This window comes from Chrysochloris asiatica, unplaced genomic scaffold, assembly GCF_000296735.1.
Source record: "Chrysochloris asiatica unplaced genomic scaffold, ChrAsi1.0 scaffold00523, whole genome shotgun sequence".
Classification (NCBI taxonomy): Eukaryota; Metazoa; Chordata; class Mammalia; order Afrosoricida; family Chrysochloridae; genus Chrysochloris; species Chrysochloris asiatica.
Genome location: NW_006409041.1, coordinates 501,817 through 507,906, shown reverse-complemented (window position 1 = coordinate 507,906; position 6,090 = coordinate 501,817). Strand labels below are relative to the sequence as shown.

The following is a 6,090-nucleotide window of genomic DNA, read 5'->3' as shown; positions in this document are numbered from 1 at the left end:
AAATTCAGGTGGGATATATTCAAGGTCATATTTTGGCTTGTGTGGACTTGTTTTCATTTTCTTCAGCTTCAGTTTTAATTTGCATGTAAGTAATTGATGCAAATTAATTAATTCCATAGTCTGCCCCTGACCTTGTTTTTACTGATGATATGGAGCTTTTCCATCATCCAGTCATAGTTAATTTGATTTGTATGTATTCCATCTGGTGAGGTCCATATGTATAGTCATCTCTTATGCTGTCTAAAGAAGATATTTGAAATGAAAAAATCATTGATTTTGCAAATTGTATTGTGCATTCTCCAGCATCATTTCTATCACCAAGGCCAAATTTTCCAACTACTAATCCTTTGTCTTTGCTCCCAACTTTTGCATTCCAATCACCAGTAACGATCAATACATCTTGATGGAATGTTTGATCAATTTCAGATTGAAGAAGTTGGTAGAATTCTTCTGTTTCATCCTCATTGGCTTTAGTGGTTGGTGCGTAAGTTTGAATAATAGTGGTATTAACTGGAGTTCCCTGTACATGCATGTATATTAGCCTATCACAGATAGCATTGTATCTCAATCCTTCAATATTTAAAATTGATGCTTGGATTATTTTTTTCAGTTCCTTCAGTTTCCGAAATGCTGAGCATGTTCTTCATTTTTGGTTTTCTAATTCTTGTCCATTTCACATTTCTTTGTAATATTTCTATGTTGGATAGCAAATTTCAAAGTCTCTTTTGACACCTATTTTTTGTCTTTTCCTTTTTTCTTGTCTTCTTAATGTCCTTTTGCTTTCAACCTGCATGATGTTCTTGAAGTTATCCAACAACTCTTCTGGTCTTCAGTCTTTTAGCATCCACTACATCAATTCTGTTCTTCAGATGACCTCTGAATTCATGTAGGGTATGTTCCACCTTGTGTTGTGCTGTGAGTTAATGTGCTTGACTGTAAAGTCAGTTTGAGCAGAAAAGTCTGCAGTTCAATGTCACCAGCTCCTCGTTGCAAACCCTACACAAGGTTGCTATGGATCAGAATTGACACAATGGTACTTAGCAACAGCAACAATAACAGTATACATTCAATGTCATATTTGGTTCTTATGGACTTGTTTTAATTTTCTGCAATTTCAGCTAGAACTTGGATATGAGCTGTTGATGATCTGTTCTACATTTTACTCCTGGCCTTATTTTCATTGATGATATGGAGTTCTTCCACCATCTTTTTCTACAGATATAGAAAATTTTATTTCTGTGTTTTCCATCTGGCGAGGTCCATGTAAAGTTTTCTTTCATGTTTAAAAAAAGGTGTTTGCAATGAAGAAGTCATTGGTCTTATAAAATTCTGTCCTGCGATCTCCTGCCTCATTACTCTCACCAAGGTCATATTTTCCAATGATTGATCTTTCCTCTTTGTTTCCAGCCTTTGAATTACAGTTGCCAGTAATTATTAATACATATTGATTTCATGTTTGATCAATTTTAGACCAAAAAATTGGGTAGAATTCCTCAATTTCATCATCACTGACTTTAGTGATTGGTGTGTAAATTTGAACACTAGTGGCATTAGCTGGTCTTCCTTATAGGCATATAGATATTATCCTATCACAGTCTTCCTTGTTTTGTTGTTTTTATGATGAATGGCATCCATTCCTTGTCAATTTTTATTGCTGGCATTGTAAGCCATGTGATTGTCAGATTCAAAGTGGTCATTGCCAGTCCATTTCAGCACATTAATGCCTAGAATTTGATGTTTATGTGTTCTGTTGCATTTTTTACCATTTCAAATTTTCCTAGATTCGTACTTCATACATTCTATGTTCTCATTATTAATGGATGTTTACAGCTGTTTCTCTTCATTTTAGATTATGTCCCATCAGTGAATGAAAGTCCCCAAGGCTTTACTCCATTCACATAATCATGGTCAGCTCTATTTTGAGGAGGCAGCTCTTCCCCAGTCACATTTCTAATGCACTCTAACTGCTTCTAGCATTATATCTGACAATATCCTTGTGCTCATCATTATGTTTTAATATCCATTATTTTGGTGCTGACAGTATTCCACTGCTATTCAGAAGGTTTTCAGTGAGTAAATATGTGAAAATAGACTGGCTATCTTTTTTCTAGTCTGTCTTGTCTGCTGTTGTTGTTGCTGTTGTCATGTGCCATAGAGTCGGAACTCATGCACATAGCGACCCCATGCACAGCAGAAAGAAACAATGTCTGATCCTGGGCCAACCTCACTATCGCTGCCACAATTGACGCTATCAATGATGCCACCTGGCCAATCCATCTCGTTGGAGGTCTTCCTCTTTATCTCTGATCTACCTTACCCAGCATGACATCCTTCTCCAGCAACTGTTCCCTCATGACAATATATCCAAAGTATGAGAGACAAAGTTTAGCCATCCTGGTCTCCAAGGAGTACTCTGGCTGCACTTCTTCCAAAACAGATCTATTGGTTCTTTTGGCAATACATGGCACTTTTAGTATTCTCCTCCAACACCACAACTCAAAGGCATCAATTTTTCTACGATCTTTCTTATTCACTGTCCAGCTTTCGCATCCATTTGAGGTTATTGAAAATACCATGGTTTGGGTCAGGCGCACCTTAGTCCTCAAGCTGACATCTCTGCTCTTCAACACTTTAAAAAGTTCCTGTGCAGCAGATTTGCCCAATGCAATACGTCGTCTGAGCTATTGAATGCTGCTTCCGCAGATGCTGATAGTTGATCCAGGAAGAATGAGGTCCTTGACAACTTCAATCTTTTCTTCGCTGAAAAAAATGTGGTTTATTGGTCCAGTGGTGAGGATTTTTGTTTTTTTGACATTGAGAAGCAATCCATACCGAAGGAAGGCTGTGCTCTTTGATCTTCATCAGTAAATGTTTCAAGTCCTCTTTACTTTCAGCAATAAGGTTGTATCACCTGCATATCGCAGGTTGTTAATGAGTCTTACTCCAGTCCTGACGCCACATTTTTCTTCTTAGAACCCAGCTTCTCGTATTATTTGCTCAGCATACAGGTTGAATAAGTATGGTGAAAGAACACAACCTTGTTGCACATTTTTCCCAATTTTAAAACATTCAGTGTTCCCATGCTCTGTTCGAATAATTGTTTCATGGTCCAGGTACAGATTTCTCAGAAGTACAATTAAGTGTTCTGTAATACTCATACTTCTCAATGTTGTCCATAGCTTCTCATGATCCACACAATCGGAAGCCTTCACGTAGTCAATAAGGCATAGATAAACATCTTTCTGATATTCTCTGCTTTCAGCTAAGATCCATCAGGCATCTGCAATGATATCTCTCATTCCACGGTCTCTTCTGAATCCAGCCTGAACCTCAGGAAGTTCTCTGTCAATGTATGATTGCAGCAGCTTCTGTATTACCTTTAGCAAAACTTTACTCACTTGAGATATCAAAGAGATTGTCCGATGATATCCGCATTCCATTGGGTCACCTCTCTTTGGAATAGGCACAAATATGGATCTCTTCCAATCAGTCCGCCAGATAGTTGTCTTCCAAATTTCTTGGAAATTTGAGCTAGTCGTGTCTGTTAGCTCATCTCAAACCTGTCCACTGTGTGTGATCCTTCCGGTATTTAAAATGTCCATGGCATAGTTTCCAGAATCACAGCAGCTTGCCATCCACCACAGTACAACACCCTGACAAATGAGTGGTGGAAAAATCAATTTAGTTAATTCCAATTGTCTAAGCATAAACATGTCAAAAGGTTTTTGAAGAAAACATTCACAGATTCAGGACATTGAAATAAACATTCATTGAATCCCATATCCTCATTTCAGTTATAACATGATAATTACCCAAGTGTTTATTAAAGTAATTCCCTTTTGGAGACTACTGAGTTGCATCTTATATGTTTCAGTTCTTTACTTATGCTTGTTTTTTTTTTTTGTTTTTAGATTTCTCATTTTGTTTTTTTACTATTTAGTTAGAATCTGAGGTTCCAGATTTTAAACCCTTGGCAGCAAGATCCAAGTACCCTCCTTCGTGCAACATCACCTAAGAGTAAAGGGGTTAAATAACCAGCACATAAGATACTGTACTTCTGATTTGGCAGAACTGAAAGGAAAGAAAGTTGTGCTACATGTTGAAGGGATTGTGGGCAACAGAAATAAGACACTAGGATAAGATAAAACATTGTCACATGAAGTCTTCAAAATCTTGTACATATCCTCCATCATAACCACCATAGTCTGCCAGATCATCTTTCATGGTAGCCTTAAGCCCCCCTCAAGGAACCACACCTTTCTTCTTTTTTGCTTTGCTTTGCTTTTCTTGCTTCTGTTTTTCACTGCAAACATAGTCAATGAATTGTAATCTTTTTTAAGTCATCAATTTCCAGTGAAATACACATATCTTGAACTAAGGCTTCCAAAAAGCTGGCATAATATAGTGACTTTTCATATTGAGTAATTTTATCATTTACTAACTTCCCAAACTCTGTGAAGTCATCTCTTAAGATGGGTTCATAGCATCTATTCCATAAACTGTATTATTAACACCAAAAAGTTCTTTGCTAATTCAAGGTCTGCTTCTTCCTATAATTTCTTTAGTCTCAATTGGTCTTCTAGTTGTTCTTCTGGTGTTAGAACTTTAAGTTCTTCAGGTTCTTCTAACCTCCTTTTAATTTCTTCTTGCCTTTTCTTTTGTTGCCGTTCTTTTTCTTTGATCTTCTCTGCTATTTTTTTCCTTTTTACTTCTGGCTTTTCTTCAGTTTCTTCTTCATCATCATCCCAGTTATCCTTGATGTCTTCATCATTGTCCTCATCGTCGCCTTCCCAGCGGTCCCCTCTGGCCCTGCCACCGCCCCCCACCTTCTGCACCAGGTCCTCTAAGGAGAATGTGTCCGCATCCCAGGAATCAGAGTCCCCAGCAGCTGCCACCTTTGCCATCTCGGGCCAGGTGTGACCGTGTGCTCTGCTTGGTGTTTGACAACAATTTTTCTTTTTTCTTACGACTCTAGGAAGAATCAATAGATATGAAGAACCTCACCATAATCACAGAATTCCTTCTCTTGGATATCTTTAATTCTCGAGAACTTCAAATTTTACAAGGTCTGCTGTTCTTACTGATTTATCTAGGAGCCGTGACTGGAAATCTTTTGACCATTATCGTCACCGTGACAGACCAACATCTTCACTTCCCGATGTACTTTTTCATAGGCAATTTATCCCTTATTGATGTTTGCTATATCTCAGTTACAATACCCAAATCAATTGTGGATGCCTTAACAGGCAGGAAATTGATTTCTCTCCAAGCATGTGCGGCTCAGATTTTTCTGCTTACCCTCTTTGCATCCACAGAGTTCGCTTTTCTTGTGGTGATGTCCTATGATCGCTATATTGCCATTTGTCACCCCCTTCACTACGGGCTTACTGTCACCCCACATATGTGTGCCCATGCAGTTGGAGGATCCTGGGTCAGTGGACTGATTTATTCTTCTATCCACACAGGTGTCCTATTCTTGTTTCCCTTTACAGGGTCCAATGTGATCCACCAATTTTTCTGTGATATACCACAAATTTTGAGCATTTCATCCTCAGAAGTGCAGCTTTCTGAGTCTGCTCTAGTTGTTGTAAGTTTCATTATAATCTTGCTATGTTTTCTGTTTTTATTTATTTCATACATAAATATATTTTCAACAGTGCTTAAGATACGCTCTGCAGAAGTCCGCAACAAAGCCTTATCCACCTGTACCCCGCAGCTGGCAATACTATTTTTGTTTGTAATTTCTGGAATGATTTCTTCCTTTGGTCCAGTGTCGAGTAAAACATCTATTAAAAGTTTTCTGATGGCCATGTTCTATACAATGGTACCCCCATCTATAAATCCTATAATATTTGGTCTTCGAAACAGGGAGATTAATATTGCTATAAGTAGAATGTTTAATAGGCATTTTGAGATAACAAGCAGAGATTTTTTGTGGCTAAATAGAAACAAAAAATAAAATCAGACAATTTAAAACAAGTTGTAACCCTAAAAATAGGAATAAATATGAGAATTATACAAATTCTAATCATGTCATGAAAAGAAAAATCATTAGTTGAAGCTGAGTAGTTGACCTACCAATTAAGGCAG

General features: G+C 37.6%; 1 pseudogene; it reads right to left on the bottom strand.

The window, feature by feature from the left end:
- Positions 1 to 4,152: 4,152 nt before the first annotated feature.
- Positions 4,153 to 4,904, bottom strand: LOC102818255 (annotated as a pseudogene).
- Between the last annotated feature and the right edge of the window lie 1,186 nt (positions 4,905 to 6,090).